Raw genomic sequence first — 18,188 nt, 5'->3', positions numbered from 1 at the left:
ATTCGAAATACTAAAAATCAAGTGATCAAGAGGATCACCCAGCATGATCAGGTGGGATTTATTCCAGGAATGCAAGGATGGTTCAACATTAGGAAAACCATCCATATAATTGACCATATCAACAATCTGACAAACAAAAATCACATGATTATCTCAATAGATGCTAAAAAAGCCTTTGACAAAATACAGCACCCATTCCTATTGAAAACACTGGAAAGTATAGGAATAGAAGGAGCTTTCCTAAAAATAATAACCAGGATATACCTAAAAACATCAACAAGCATCATATGCAATGGGGATAAATTAGAAGCCTTCCCAATAAGATCAGGAGTGAAACAAGGATGCCCATTATTACCTTTATTACCTCTACTATTTAACATTGTACTAGAAACACTAGCAGTAGCAATTAGAGAGGAAAAAGAAATTGAAGGTATCAAAACAGACAATGAGGAGACTACACATTCACTCTTTGCAGATGTTATGATGGTCTACTTAAAAATTCCTAGAGAATTAACTAAAAAGTTTGTAGAAATAATCAACAACTTTTGCAAAGTTGCAGGATACAAAATAAATGCATATAAATCATCAGCATTTCTATATATTTCCAACACATCTCAACAGCAAAAGGTAGAAAGAGAAACATCGCTTAAAATCACCCTAGAAAACAAACATAAAATACTTAGGAATCTATCTACCAAAACAAACACAGGAATTATACGAAAACAACTACAAAATACTTTCCAAACAATTTAAACTAGATCTAAACAATTGGAAAAACATTGATTTCTCATGGGTAGGACCAACTAATATAATAAAAATGACCGTTCTACCCAAATTAATTTACCTATTTAGCACCATTCCTGTCAAACTACCAAAAAACTTTTTTACTGAATTAGAAAAAAAACTATAACAAAGTTCATCTAGAATAATAAAAGATCAAGAATATCAAGAGAAATAATGAAAAAAAATGTGAAGGATGGTGGTCTAGCAGTACCAGATATTAAACTATACTATAAAGCAGCAGTCATCAAAACGGTATAGTACTGGCTAAGAGACAGACTGGAGGATCAGTGGAATAGACTTGGGGTAATTGACATCAGCAAGACAGTGTATGATAAACCCAAAGAGCCCAACTTTTGGGACAAAAATCCACTATTTGACAAAATTGTTGGGAAATTTGGAAAACAATATGGGAGTGATTAGGTTTAGATCAATATCTCACACCCTACACCAAGATAAATTCAGAATGGGTGAATGACTTGAATATAAAGAGGGAAACTTTAAAAAGTCAAATGAACACCGAATAGTTTGCCTGTCAGATATCTGGGAAAGGAAAGATTTTAAAACCAAGCAAGAGTGAGAGAAAATTACAAAATGTAAAATAAATAATTTTGATTATATCAAACTAAAAAGCTTTTGTACAAACAAAAACAATGCAGCCAAAATCAGAAGGGAAACAACAAATTGGGAAAAAATCTTTATAACAAAAACTCTGACAGGGGTCTAATTACTCAAATATACAAGGAGTTAAATCTATTGTATAAAAAACCAAGGCATTCTCCAATTGATAAATGGGCAAGGGACATGAATAGGCAATTTTCAGATAAAGAAAACAAAAGTATCAAGAAGCACATGAGAAAGTATTTTAAATCTCTAATAATTATAGAAATGCAAATCAAAATAACTCTGAGATATCACCTCACACCTTGCAGATTGGCTAAAATGATAGAAGGGGAGATTAATGAATGTTGGAGGGGATGTGGCAAAATTGGGACATTAATGCATTGCTGGTGGAGTTGTGAACTGATCAAACCATTCTGGAAGGCAATTTGGAACTATGGTCAAAGGGCTATAAAAGAATGACTGCCCTTTGATCCAGCCATGCTACTGTTGGGTTTGTACCCCAATAAAGGTCATAGATAAACAGACTTGTACAAAAATATTTTTAGCCATGCTTTTTTGTGGTGGCAAAAAACTGGAAAATGAGGGTATGCCCTTCAGTTGGAGAATGTCTGATCAAACTGTGGTATATGCTCGTGAGGGAGTACTATTGCACTCAAAGGAATAATAAACTGGAGGAATACCATGTGGACTGGGAAGACCTCAAGGAATTGATGCAGAGTGAAAGGAACAGAGCTAGAAGAACATTGTACACAGAGACCAATACACTGTGGTAAAATAGAATGTAATGGACTTCTGTACTAGCAGCAATGCAATTACCCAGGACAATTCTGAGGGACTTATGGTAAAGAACTCTACCCACATTCAGAGGAAGAACTGCAGGAGTGGAAACACAGAAGAAAAACAACTGCTTGAACACATTGGTTGAGGAGGACATGATTGGGGATGTAGACTCAAAACTACTACACCAATGCAACTATCAACAATTTGGAACTAGGTCTTGATCAATGACACACGTTAAAACCAGTGGAAATGTGCATCTGCTATGGGGGGGGGGAGAGGTCAGGGAGTAAAGGGGAAAATAAGAACATGAGTTATGTAACCATGTTAACATTTCCTAAAAAATAAATATTAAATGTTAAAAAAAGAAATTATATTGACATGTTATCTTGAAAAATATCAAAAGTATTTTTAAAGAGTTATCAAACTGTTTATATTGTTTGGCACAGCAATACTACTTGTTGCCCTGTATCCTAAAGAGATCAAAGAAAAGGTTGAAATCCCTATTTGAACAAAAATATTTATATCAACTTTTTTTGCAGTAACAAAGAATTGAAAATCATGGTAATGTTCATTAATTGGGGAATGCCTAAATAAATTGTAGTGTATGATTTTGATGGAGTACTATTGTGATGAGCGAATGTTTTCAGGAAAAAAAATTGATAGGGCATAAGAATTTGTGTAAACAAGTCAGAAGAATATTATTCACAGTAACAACAATATTAAAAAGATGATATATTGTGAAGTACTTAGTTACTCTGACAATTCCCAGACTCTTAATGAAAAACACTTCCTACATGCTTCCAAACAGAAAACTGAACTCTGAATGCATATTGAAATATGTATTTCATAACTTTATTCTTTTTGCAACATGGCTAATAATACATATGTATAATATAACCACATATATAATCAATATTAAAGTGTTTATCATTTCAAGAATGGTGAAGGGAAATGAATGAGAGAATTTGGAACTCATACTATTTCAAATGAAGTCAAAAATGCTTTACATATAATTAGGAAATATTTATTGGCATAAATAAAAGTAAAATTTTAAAAATTTAAAAATTTACCCAAGTCAAAATTAATTCTAATACTAATACTACTGACACATATTTCATACCACTGTTGGGTTTGTACCTCAAAGATATAATAAAGAATAATATTTGAACAAAAATATTTTAGCTGTATTCTTTGTGGTGGCAAAAACTTTGGAAAATGAGGGAGGGTCCATCAACTGGGAAATGGCCTAACAATTTGTGATATCTGATTTTGATTCAATGCTATGGTGCTGAAAGGACTAATGAACTGGAGGAATTCCATGTGAACTGGAACGACCACCAGGAATTGATGTAGAGTGAAATGAGCAGAACCAGGAGAACATTGTACACAGAGACTGATACATTATGACACAAGGAAATGTAATACAGTTTTCTACTAGTAGCAATACAACGACCCAGGACAATTCAGAGGAGAAAGAATACTATATACATCCTGAGAAAGAACTGTCAAAGCAGAAACATAGAAGAAAAACATATATTCAATCACTTGCTTTGATGGGGATATGATTAGGGTTTTGAGGTTAAAAGATCACTATTGCAAATATGAATAATATGGAAATAGGTTTTGAACAATGATACATGTATAGCCCAGTGGAATTGCTTGTCAGCCTCAGAAGGAGGGAGTGAAGAGGGGTGGGAAAAATCAAAAATCATGTAACCATTGAAAATATTCTAAATAAATAAATAGAAAATTAAAAAATAAAGAGATTGCTTTAGAAAACTATTAAAAAAGCAAATCACAGAGAAGACATTGCCATGAATTGGTAGGTAGAGTGAATATCCTCATCTAGGTATTCCCTCAACTAGTACAATACGAGGCCCAGTCATTATCTTTTATAGTATTAAATTTTATGATATTTTATTCTGTTTTGTGGTTCTATTTTACAAAGTGAATAATTCCAGTTTCATTGACATTTCAACATAGATCTTATTTTATATCTCTTAAATTGTTCCTATAATATTATATAAAATGTTCAAAAATTTTAAATATTTCTTTTCAACTATGAAATAAAAATGTAAAAAAACTATTCTCTTACATACATAAAAGATGTTTCAATGGTTCTTTTATAAATATGTTTGAAAAAAAGCATCTGCTTTACCTTAGATGTAGTTAAAATTAGTAGTTAAGCTCCTTTATGTGGCCTCAAAATTGTATTTAATAAATTATGCAACTGATGCAATAAAAAATTGAAATGGCTCAAGTAAAATGATTGATTTTGTTTTACCACTGATTTACTAATTTACTGATTTACTAATCAAACAACAAATAATAATAAAATAGGATAAGAATAAGGGAAGTTTTATGTACTTTTAAGGACTTTAGAAATTGATGGTACATATCATTTATTAAATCTAACTTCACTCAAATTATATATATAGGCTCTCTGCTCTTCTCTCAAGCTCACTGCCAGCATCCTCTGTTGCAGTAGCATCCCTTAGAGAAGATAGTGAAGGTTGGAGTCAATGAATTTGGCCATACTGGATACCTTGTGAACAGGGAAGCATTCAACTACAATGGAATGGAGCTTGTGGTCATCAATGAGCCCTTCATTTACCTCACCTACATGATTTACAAGTTCCAATATGATTCCACTCATGGCAAGTTCAGGGCATTGTAAAGGTGGAAAATGAAATGCTCGTGACCAGTGGAAAAGCCATTGCCATCTTCTATGAATTGGATACTGCCAACATTAAATGAGGAGATACTTGAGCCATGTGCATTGTGGAGTCCACCAGCATTTTTACCATCATAGAAAAGGTCAGGGTTCACTTGAAGGGTGGAGCCAAATGAATCATTATTTCTGCCCCTTCTCTTGATGCCACAATTTTTGTGATGGGGGTGAACCATGAGAAATGTGATAATTCCCTCAAGATCCCTCCTGCACTACCAACTGCTTGGTCCCCTTGGCCAAGGCAATTCTTGACAACTTCAGCATTGTAGAAGGACTCATGATCACAGTCCATGCCATTATTGCTACCCAGAAGACAAGATGGCCTCTCTGGCAAACTATGGCATTATGGCTGTGGCACTACCCAGAATATCATCCCTGTTTCCACTGGTGCTGCTAAGACTGTGGACAAGGTCATATCTGAGCTGAACAGGAAGGTCACAGACATGGCCTTCCGTGTTCCTACTCCCAACATATCCATGGTGAACCTGACTTGCCTCCTGGAGAAAGCCACCAAATATGATGATATTAAGAAGGTGGAGAAACAAACTGCAGAGGGATCCTTGAAGGACATCTTGGGCTACACAGAGAACCAGATTGTATCCTGTGTCTATAACAGTGATACCCACTCTTCTATCTTCAGTGCTGGCACTGGCATTTCCCCTAATGACCATTTTGTCACACTCATTTTTTGGTGTGACAAGTATGGTTACAGCCACTGTGTAGTAGACTACATGATGTACATGGCCTTCAAGTAGTAAAGTGGAAAGCCATGGATCTTCATCCCTAGACAAAAAAAGAGTAGTTCCGCTACTGAAGAGCCCACATCTATAACCTATGTTATCCCATGCTTCATTCACATCCCTGCCCAAAAGCATCCCGGTAGTGGAAGGAAGAGCATAGAGTTCTATCCTGTGTATCATCAATATAGTCTTCACATTCAGTGCAAATAAAATAAAATAAAATTATATGATAATTACTCTTGGAAATGCATGGAGGCAAGGATTGTAATAAAAAGTAAATAAAGAAAGGGGTAAATAGGGGGGTTTTGGTCCTTTGGTGGGAAAGGAGGGTGGTAAGGAGAGATGTAAGGGAATGGATGAGTTTAGGGAAATAGAGGACAAGGCAGTATAATGAACAGTAAGGGAGATGATTGAGGTAATTAGGGGAGGCAGCTGCAAAAGGGAGACACTCAGACTAGAGACAGAGATTACTGGGGAGGAAGGCTGGACTCTTCCAGGCAAAATTGTATTTCTACAGACACAAAAGTTAGGGCCAGTCTGAAGTGGTTTGAATCTGACTAGAGGGCTTTCTAGTCAGTTTCTCAGGTCCACAAAGAAGGAGTCCCAAGGCTCCTCCCTGTTAGTGAAACTGAAGGGTTTCCAGGAGGAAGTATAGAGACAACTACTTCCTCCCAAGATGGATGCCTCCAGCTTCCCTCAGGAATAATTCCTTCCTTCCTTCAACCCTCACTTATCTTCCAAGCCAATGATTTAGCAAAGGGTTTGAATAGATAACAATGGGGTTTATTAAAGTTTCAGGGTTGGTTATCAAGGAGAGAGGAGTTCAGGGTTTCCCTAACAGCTGCTAGGGAGAAGCTCAAGGAGGGGGAGGGCCACAGGAATGGCTTAGACTGAGAGAGAACCTGGGAACTTTGGCTGCCCTTGAGGTTAGGGAGTACTAAAACAATGAAGCAAAGGATAGTTTGTTTCAAGGGTAAGCCCTACTTGTCTATGGAGAACTAAATCCTCAAAGTCTAATTGCTACAACCCAAAAATCCACCCTTCTCCCAAAGCCCACAGGAAATCAGGAAGGTAATAGGGGAATGATATAGGGAAGATCAGGGAAGGTCCAGAGAAGTTAGCTAAGCTCCAAAATCCAAAGACAAAAGCACAGATTCAAGCAAGGTTTCAGCTAGAAGGCAGAGCCCAGTTCGCCCCTCCACTCCTCACAAGCTTCTGGGACCAACTGACTTTTGTCAGAGTTCTAAAGCTGGCTAACTGCCAGAAGTTCTACAGTTAGGTTTTGCAAGGGTAAATGCCTTGATTGCATCTCTGCATTACGGGATGTATAAAGAATAAGAATTATGTCATTAGCATTTGAATAATAGATTAATGTTCTAAGAAATATGTTGTCACTTCTTAGGAAATTACAAACCCAATCGAAAACATTGGTTTGAGCAATGGTTTCATTACTAAGATGTTTGTAAAACCTTGTGAAGTAGAAAAAGGAAGGTAATATTACTCAATGGAACCTTCCAGTATATTTCTTTTAAAAAATAAGGTTTTTATTTGATAGTTATTCATTTCATACCAATATCCTGTAGTGGGATGGGGTGTTACACACATGTATTCATACAGATAATTTAGTTCATGTTAATAATACATGTAAAAGAATATTAAACATCCCTAAAGCTATAATCTTTACTATGAATAAATAACTATAGCTTACCAGTATTAAAATTTAATGATCTAGTGAAACTCGTACCTAAACTTTTAAACTATGGTTATTTATTTATAATTTTATGACAATTAATTTAATAATATCTTTAGGTATATACATTTTTATTACCATGTAGCCAGTTCAAATACTGCTCCCCATTTGTAAAATGAATAAAAGATTATTTTCTTCTGATAGAGTCCATTCTGTCATCTATAAAAGTCAAAAACTGTTCATTTTCATGACACTTTTCTTGTCTTTGTGTGTCTTCACTGAACAGATTTCTCAGTTCATCCCATCTTATTTTTAAGATCATTTAATTTTCATATGAATATATAATTTTACATTTATCAATAGAGTCTTATTCTTTCTACATTTCTGTGCACTCTCCAATTTAATTTTTTGAAAGTGTTTTTTAAAGTACCAGTTATGTTTCATTCTAGCTTGCTGACTTGCCTAATTGTTCAGAAGTTTGACTTAAACAAATGCATTTAATTTATTTAAAGGCAATAATAATTACAAGCAAAGCAATTCCAAGTTAAAGATATATATCACAAATTTAATAAAATGAATATTCAGCAAAACAGAGTCTCAACTATTTAATGAATAACTATTTCTTATCAGTTTTGAAATTGCAGGTCTAGGGCCTCATGAAACATCTATCTAAATATATATGTCTTTATATTATTAAAACCAATTTTATTTATTAAAGAATGATTTTTATGTTATTAGATTTGTTTTCATTTCCATATTACTATGATAATCCTTAAATGCTATAGTCTAGGCATTCTCTAAACCCAGCTAATTGTCCAAAAGATACATGAAGTGTGCAGAAGAGGTTCATTTATCATTCAAACAAAGCCAGATAGCTTCCCACTATTTGATAAGACATTTAAATGGTGACTTGAGCTGAATATCCATGTGACATTTAGGAAGAAAAATCTCAAGATGAAACTTTTTTATGGAAAGGTTGAATTATTTAAAGGGTAGATGGTTGCTGATTACATTAATGTAGTTACATTAATTTGAAGATTTGGACATCTCTATAGCTTACAGGTGATATACCTTGGTTGTTGCCCTCCAGACTACTTCATCCATTGCTCATCTCCACCTGATGCTAAGCATGTTTAGGAATAAGCCAATATTATTTTAGGCTGGTTCTTGCAAAGCAGATACACACTCTATTATCAAAGTTATTCTCTTTTTATTCATTAGAGTTGAAAGGCATTTTGATTAGCATATAGTAGCAGCACCAGCCGTAGTAGTAGTAGTAATAGTAGTAGCATCAGTGGTACCATGGTAGGAGTGCCAGTAGTGGCAATAGAGGTGGTGGTGAAAATGGTAATAGTTGTAGTAGAGAGCATTTATATAGCATCTATATTTACTTTATAGTCTAGTGCCAGGCACATTAACATATTTTTTATTTGATGCTCACAACATCCCTGAAAAGTAGCTTTTATTATTGGTATTCCCATTTTCTTCTGTGAGGAAAACAAGTAAGAGAGAACTCTAGTGATTTCTCCATGGTCACACAATTCAAGTCTGAGGCTAAGACTTCTTGACAATATGCCCAACATTCTATCTACTGTACAATTTAGCTACCTACTTCAAGTTCCACATTTTACAAATCATGAAATTGAGATCTTGAGGCTATAAATGATTTGCCCAATGTCAAAGAAGCACTAAACAGCAACCAGACCCAAAACTCCATTTCTTTATTTTTACTATGTAAATTTCAGGATGCCTAGATAAATTATCTCAAAAAGAAAAAAAAATTCCTGATATATAAATATGAATGTCCAACAAATCTTCAGCTCCTGATCTTGAATATTTTTCACCACTCTTTCCCTAATCATCCTTCGCTGATATAATCCTTTTAATTCTCCAGTTTCTTAATGATATGGACTAATTGCTTCAAGGCCAGGAATATTGAGGAACCTCCTAAATGAAACCAAAAATAACTCAAGAATTCAGCCTAGTTATACTTAAAGGGAAAATCAAGTTGATAGAGAATATTGATTGTCCAAATACCTGAGATTTAATAGAATATCCATTGTAGTTATCATCCATTATGGATATTTGGAGAAAGCCTTGCAAAATATAATGAACTGGAATTAGAATGAAAAAGAAGAGGAAGGGGCCACTTTTTGTTGTCTTTATGAAATTATTCAACATGGGTAACAATACCAAGTTTTGTTCTGTATTGAAGTTCTATTTTTATATCAAAGCTATTCTGGTGAAGTATGACTATTAGTAAGATTTTTTACATTTAAATTTTACATTTTATTTTGCCACTTTGAATATATTGAATCAGTTCATAGCTATATCTCTACAGATGAGAAATTTGATTAATTTTGAATTCATTAAAATATGAAGAAAATTATGAATATAAATATACCATTTAATAGTTTTTCATGTGTATTGAAAAGTATGACTAGTAAAAATTGAGCCAGACACATAGCAAGAACAGTGGTCCAATAATGTGAAGAGAACATAGGGAATATCATTAACACTTTAGCTTTACTCCTGGACTGTATTTCACAAGGAAATGAAGAAGCATTATAAGATATGAGTAGGCATAGATCATATCATGGGTGGGTGTACTACGTTTATATTATTAAAAAAAGGGGAGAACTGAAGAATTATAAAGCAAAATATGTTATAAGAAATAAGATGTCTGAGTGATAATGAATCAACTTGGCTAGTTTTCTTGGAGAAAATAGAAATTGAGTTGGACATAAAGATTTAGTAGAACTTCAAAAAATTAGAAGAGCTATATATTTTGTTTTCCAATGATGTGGAAAAAACTGTAAAGTTTTGTTTTATTTTTATTCTATATCCAAAGAATAGGAGGTCTATTAGCTCACTGCTAATTAAAACATTGCTTAGTTTAACAAACCAATATTTAAAGAGACTGATCTAGTCAGAAGAGAGGAAAATAAATTCTTTTAGGATTTCTTTTTTACAAAAATGCACTTAAACAGACATAAGTGATTCTTTTAATGTCATATAAATAAACCACTTGCAACATTGTTAATGCATTCTATTTAAGAGTATAGAATTAAACCTTTATACAATATTCAGAAAGGCAAGAGAGCTGGGCCTTCAGCCACGAATCAACTACCCAGCGAAACTAACCATATACTTTCAGGGGAAAGTATGGGCATTCAACAAAATTTAAGAATTCAAGTTTTTGCACAAAAGAGACCGGGACTAAATGGAAACTTTGACACTCAACCATAAATATGAAGAGAAAGATGAAAAGGTAAATAAGAAACAGAGGGAAAAGAAAGAAAACTCATAGTCTTTTTAAGGGCATAAATAAGATCTAATTATCTGTATTACTAGGTGGAGAAATGCTATGTATAATTCTCTGCAGTGAACTCTATACACTATTATAATATTCACTATTATAGCAACCAGAAGAATAATTCATAGGGAGAGGACAGGATACTAAAAGGTCTAAGAAGATATGGGGGGTGGGAAAGAGGGGGGGGATAGTGGGGGACACCAAGAAAAATCCGAGTAAATAAGAAAAATAAGATATTCTATTACACACAAAGAGGGCATGGGAAGGGGAGGGGATGAATAATATCATAACAAGGAGAGGAAGAGAGCATAATCAAACCTTACTCTCAGTGTAATCAACCCGGAGAAGGAAGAGTAGCTTTATTATCCATTGGGATAAAAAACTCTATCTAACCCTACTGAGAAAGTCAGAAGGGATAAACCAAAGGGAGCAGGGGAGTGGGGAGGCCGAAAAAGGGAGGGGAGAAGAAGGAGGAGAAAATTCATTTGGTCTTTAAAAAAAACAAAAAGAGGGGAACAAGAAGGGAGGGGGAAGAAAGGGAAGGCAATCAAGGGAGGGGATAAGGGATACCGGCTGAAAGCAAACCACTGGTGTAAAAGAAAATAGTGTAATAAGAGGAGTGGGTCTAGGGGAGGATACAAAAAATGCCAGTGAATACACAACTAACAATTGTAACTCTGAATGTGAACGGGATGAACTCACTCATAAAATGGAAGCAAATAGCAGAGTGGATCAGAAACTAAAATCCTACCATAGGTTGTCTACAAGAAACACATATGAGGCTGGTAGACACACACAAGTTCAAGGTTAAGGGTATGAGCAAAATCTTTTGGGCATCAAATGAGAAAAAGAAGGCAGGAGTGGCTATCATGATCTCTGACAAAGCCAAAGTAAAAATAGATATGATTAAAAAAGACAGGGAAGGTCATTACATCCTGATTAAAGGCAGTATAAACAATGAGGAAATAACACTGCTCAATATATATGCACCAAGTGCTATAGCATCCAAATTCATAAAGTAGAAACTGGCAGAGCTCAAGAAGGAAATAGATAGTAAAACCATAATAGTGGGAGATCTAAATATTCCTCTTTCAGATCGAGATAAATCAAACCAAAAAATAAATAAGAAAGAGGTAAGAGAGATGAATGAAGTCCTAGAAAAATTAGATTTAATTGATATGTGGAGAAAAATAAATAGGGACAAAAAGGAATACACCTTCTTTTCAGCTGCACATGGTACATTTACAAAGATTGACCATGTAATAGGGCATAGAATCATGGCAAACAAATGCAAAAGAGCAGATATAATAAATGTAACCTTCTCAGATCATAATGCAATAAAAATAATAATCAGTAAGGGCACCTGGACAGGAAAATAAAAAACCAATTGGAAATTAAACAATATGATTCTCCAAAACCAAATTGTCAAAGAAGAAATCATAGAAACAATCAACAATTTCATTGAAGAGAATGACAATGATGAGACATCCTACCAAACTCTGTGGGATGCAGCCAAGGCAGTACTCAGGGGGAAATTTATATCCTTGAGTGCATATATTAACAAATTAAGGAGGGCAGAGATTAATGAATTGGGCATGCAACTCAAAAAATTAGAAAGCGAGCAAATAAAAACCCCCCAGATGAAAACTAAATTAGAAATACTAAAAATTAAGGGAGAAATTAATAAAATCGAAAGTAAAATAACTATTGAATTAATAAATAAGACTAGAAGTTGGTACTTTGAAAAAACAGATAAAATAGACAAAGTACTAGTCAATCTAATAAGAAAAAGGAAAGATGAAAACCAAATTGACAGTATTAGAGATGAAAAGGGAGACCTCACCTCTAATGAAGGGGAAATTAAGGCAATCATTAAGAACTATTTCGCCCAATTATATGGCAACAAATATAACAATTTAGGAGATATGGATGAATATTTACAAAAATATAAATTGCCTAGATTAACAGCAGAAGAAATAGAATACCTAAATAATCCCATATCAGAAAAAGAAATTGAACAAGCCATCAAAGAACTCCCTAAGAAAAAATCGCCAGGGCCTGATGGATTCACAAGTGAATTCTATCAGACATTCAAAGAGCAACTAATCCCAATACTATACAAATTATTTGATATGATAAGCAAAGAAGGAGTCCTACCAAATTCCTTTCATGACACAAATATGGTACTGATTCCAAAGCCAGGTAGACTAAAAACAGAGAAAGAAAACTATAGACCAATCTCCCTAATGAACATAGATGCAAAAATCTTAAATAGAATATTAGCAAAGAGACTCCAGCAAGTAATTAAGAAGGTCATCCACCATGATCAGGTGGGATTTATACCAGGAATGCAAGGATGGTTCAACATTAGGAAAACCATCCACATAATTGACCATATCAACAGTCTAACAAACAAAAATCACATGATTATCTCAATAGATGCTGAAAAAGCCTTTGACAAAATACAACATCCATTCCTATTGAACATTGAAAAGTATAGGAATAGAAGGACCCTTCCTAAAAATAATAAACAATATATACCTAAAACCATCAACAAGCATTATATGCAATGGGGATAAATTAGAAGCCTTCCCAATAAGATCAGGAGTGAAACAAGGATGCCCATTATCACCTCTATTATTCAACATAGTACTAGAAACACTAGCAATAGCAATTAGAGAAGAAAAAGAAATTGAAGGAATCAAAATAGGCAAGGAGGAGACTAAGCTATCACTCTTTGCAGATGATATGATGGTATACTTAAAAAATCCTAGAGAATCAACTAAGAGGGTGGTAGAAATAATCAACAACTTTAGCAAAGTGGCAGGATACAAAGTAAATGCACATAAATCATCAGCATTTCTATACATTTCCAACACATTAGAACAGCAAGAGGTAGAAAGAGAAACACCATTTAAAATCACCCTAGACAGTATAAAATACTTGGGAATCAATCTAACAAAACAAACACAGCTGTTATACGAAAACAACTACAAAACACTTTCCAAACAAATAAAACTGGACCTCAACAATTGGAAAGCCATTAACTGTTCATGGGTAGGAAGAGCTAACATAATAAAAATGAACATCCTACCCAAATTAATTTACCTATTTAGTGCCATACCTATCAAGCTACCAAAAAACTTCTTTACTGAATTAGGAAAAACTATAACGAATTTCATTTGGAATAACAAAAGATCAAGAATATCAAAGGAAATAATGAAAAAATGTGAAAGAAGGGGGCCTAGCAGTACCAGATATCAAACTATACTATAAAGCAGCAGTCATCAAAACAATATGGTACTGGCTAAGATATAGAGAGGAGGATCAATGGAATAGACTGGGGATAAATGACATCAGCAAGACAGTGTATGATAAACCCAAAGAGCCCAACTTTTGGGACATGAATCCACTATTTGACAAAAACTGCTGGGAAATTTGGGAAACAATATGGGAGAGATTAGGTTTAGATCAACATCTCACACCCTACACCAAGATAAATTCAGAATGCGTGAATGACTTGAATATAAAGAGGGAAACTATAAATAAGTTAAGTGAACACAGAATAATATACTTGTCAGATCTCTGGGAAAGGAAAGATTTTAAAACCAAGCAAGAGTCAGAGAAAATTACAAAATGTAAATTTAATGCTTTTGATTATATTAAGCTAAAAAGCTTTTGTACAAACAAAAAAAATGTAGTCAAAATCAGAAGGGAAACAACAAATTGGGAAAAAATCTTTGTAACAAAAACTCTGACAGGGGTCTAATCACTCAAATATACAAGGAGTTAAAGCAATTGTATAAAAAATCAAGCCATTCCCCAATTGATAAATGGGCAAGAGACATGAATAGGCAATTTTCAGATAAAGAAATCAAAAGTATCAAAAAGCACATGAGAAAGTGTTCTAAATCTCTAATAATTAGAGAAATGCAAATCAAAACAACTCTGAGTTATCACCTCACACCTAGCAGATTGGCTAAAATGAAAGAAGGGGAGAGTAATGAATGTTGGAGGGGATGTGGCAAAATTGGGAAATTAATGCATTGCTGGTGGAGTTGTGAAATGATCCAACCATTCTGGCTGGCAATTTGGAACTATGCCCAAAGGGCTATAAAAGACTGCCTGCCCTTTGAACCAGCCATACCATTGTTGGGTTTGTACCCCAAAGAGATCATAGATAAACAGACTTTTATGAAAATATTTATAGCTGTGCTTTTTGTGGTGGCAACAAACTGGAAAAGGATGGTATGTCCTTCAATTGGGGAATGGCTGAACAAACTGTGGTATATGCGGGTGATGGAATACTATTGTGCTAAAAGGAATAATAAACTGGAGGAATTCCATGCAAATTGGAGAGACCTCCAGGAAGTGATGCAGAGTGAAAGGAACAGAGCCAGAAGAACATTGTACACAGAGACTGATATACTATGGTAAAATCATATGTAATGGGCTCCTGTACCAGCAGCACTGCAATGACACAAGACAGCTCTGAGGGATTTATGGTAAAGATGCTACCCACATTCAGAGGAAGGACTGCAGGAGAGGAAACATAAGATAAACAATTGCTTGAATGCATGGGCTGAGGCGGACATGAATGGGAAATAGACCCTGAACAAGGACACATGTTACAACCAATGGAAATGTGCGTTAGCCATGGGTGGGGGGAAAGGGGGGGTGAAGGGGATAGTAGGGGCATAAATTATGTAAACAGATTAAAAACGAATATCAATAAATGTCTAATAAAACAAAGAATTAAACCTTTAAATACATCAAATCTCAAATCTTTAAATTTTTAGGAGAAACAAAATATGAGGATATCCCCCACTGATCCAGTCTCAAAGAGTAGGTAATAGCATATATCAAGTTGCAAAACTATGGATGTATATCTAGAGTTACATAGACACACACACATATTTGCGTGTGTGTGTGTGTGTGTGTGTGTGTGTGTGTGTGTGTATGATTCTATAGAAACCATTAACAATGGAAATTTCCTTGAAAACAAAGGAATGCCTTTAGGAATTTTGAAGCAATTCATTTTCCTTTATGAATTTGTATCAATATGTGAAACATCAAGAAAATGCCAGTTATTATTATCATTCACAGGAGGAAAGGTCAGAGAAGTGACAAAAATAACTATCATTTCACAATGGTTTCCAATGCTATATGATCTTGATAAGACTCTTTTCTGGATTTATTTTTGAAATGCAGGGATTCTAAACTCCAAGAACTATAGTGTACCTCTGGCTGCAATATAGAAATGTAGAAACAACATTTTTTGCAATGTCATTTATATCTGATAACTCTCCAAATGACCGATATTTCTAGATATTGGTCAAGATTATCGAACCATTAGGTCTATGCTTAGAAAATTACCAAGCAGATAGCCAGAATTCAATTATTTCATCAACTAGAACAATGATTTGTGTCATTTTGTTATTGATAATATTCCTTTATATTAATTCCTTTTTAGAAAGAGCTATACAGTAATTTCTCTGTTTCTATGAAAATATACTAGAAATGCACACACACTGAGAAGATAATAAGTTATTACCATTCTATTACTTTAGTATCAATTTAAATTAATTTTCCCACAGACTTTTATAGATGAATAACGCTTATTCTACTGGTCCTTTGAAGTACAGAATATCTGAAAGTCTTCTTTGGTATCAGGAAATTATTTATCCCTTTCGATATTTAAGCAAGTTCCAAAATTTGTGCAAATTTGCAAATGGATCCATGTAGCCATACTGTAATACTTAGTCACTAGATTTTTATAAATATCTTTATTCTTTTCAATGAAATGATCAATTAGTCAACAAGTTTTTGTTATGTACCTGCTCTGTGTCAAAGGTTGGCATGAGACTTCGGGGATTCCAAAACAAAGAAGAAGAAAAAATTCCTTATCTCAGGATACCTACATTATGTTTGGAGACATAACATATGTCTAAATCAATACAAAGTAGACTGAAAGGAAACACAAAACAATTGAGAGAGGGAAGGGAATCCTGTCTCATGTACAAAGTGGCACTTGGACTGAGTTTTATAGGGCACATAGTATTCCTAAATACAGAAGTAAAGAAGTAATATCTTCCATGGATTAGGGCCACATGTTCAAACCAAGGGAGTAGACAATGTATGTTGTGCAGTGAACACCAATTGGATTTGTTTGGCTGAGTTGGTACGTGGAGATAATAAGCCTGAAAAAGGTTTTGCTTTTATTCTATTTCAGAAAAAAATGTCGATTTGTTATCATGATAAAGCTCATTTATTTTGAGGTGTATAATGCATTTCCTGAGTGAACTAGAGCTGTAATATAAATAAACTGGGAGGGACACTCTGAACATCCAACTAGGGATATATAAAGGAGCTGTCTATTCAAAATCCTTAAAGGGAAATTCTTCCCTTATTGAGGATGTGAGAAAAATCAAGGTTATTTCAAAAAGAAACAAAACTAGAGGAAATTAGTTCTCTGGAACTTTTTCCTTTTAGCCCTCTTTTCAAGGCTTAGCTTTGAGGGATTTTGAAGACTCTGCTCTACATTTTTCCCTTTTCTTCTATGACCTTTAAACTCATTGCTAAAATGAAGAAAGACAGGATGGATTAACAGAGGATTATAAGATTATATTTATGCCTTGTTTCCTTTCAAATATATCTAAATATTATATTTCATCTCATTTATTCAAAATATTTCTTTTTTCATAAAAGCTATATGCTGATGAATGTATAAATATTTCTTTTAAAGAGCTCAATTTTATGACACTCAACTGATTTATTTAGCTTAAACTAAAGATTTACTTGAACAATCATTAAATTTGAAAATGTCTTAGATATTTTCCCTTTTCAATAAAACATTGCTTCAGATTCTATAGTCTCTTTTTTCCCTTTCTTCTTGTGACAATTTCTGCCCAGTCCCAAGCTCACAGCTGTTACATTTCTAATTTTTCTGGGAATGAGTTTCCCCTAATCCTATAGGCTCTGCTCTGAGTTCTTTGCTCCACTCTCTCTTCCTTTATTCCCTTGGGGAATTCATTAATTCCTCTCCTGCAACTGTCATTTGTTCATGGATCATGGCCAGCCCTATATATTTTGAGCCTTGACTTCTAACCCTATTGTCTATTCTCCAGCTGACATATTTATTGGGATATTTTCCTTAACATGTCAGATACTCAAAAGACTTTCACCTTGTCCCAATTTCCTCTTTATTGTCAGTGACACTTCTATGTCAAACTTGAAGTTTTGTAATCATTCTCTACACAAACTATTACCACAACCTGTGTTATTTTTTCAGTAACATCTCTTAGATCTGATTTTCTATCCATTTCCAGAAATGTAGTAACTCTCTTGATTCAGAACCTAATCACTTTATAAAGAATCATATTCAACCATTTAGGTTCAACCATCCAAGCCTCACTGTCATCTAACCTAGTCTACCCTGGTTACACACACACACACACACACACACACACACACACACACACACACATTTTTTTTTCATGATAATTTCCTTTGAACATTTTCCACATT

General features: G+C 34.2%; 1 pseudogene; it reads left to right on the top strand.

The window, feature by feature from the left end:
- Positions 1-5,670, top strand: part of LOC123252803 — a 43,586-nt pseudogene extending 37,916 nt beyond the window's left edge.
- The last annotated feature ends 12,518 nt before the right edge of the window (positions 5,671-18,188 follow it).

This window comes from Gracilinanus agilis, chromosome 1 (assembly GCF_016433145.1).
Source record: "Gracilinanus agilis isolate LMUSP501 chromosome 1, AgileGrace, whole genome shotgun sequence".
Lineage (NCBI taxonomy): Eukaryota > Metazoa > Chordata > Mammalia > Didelphimorphia > Didelphidae > Gracilinanus > Gracilinanus agilis.
Note: the sequence above shows the minus strand (reverse complement) of the source record. Positions and strands in the feature narration are given on the sequence as shown.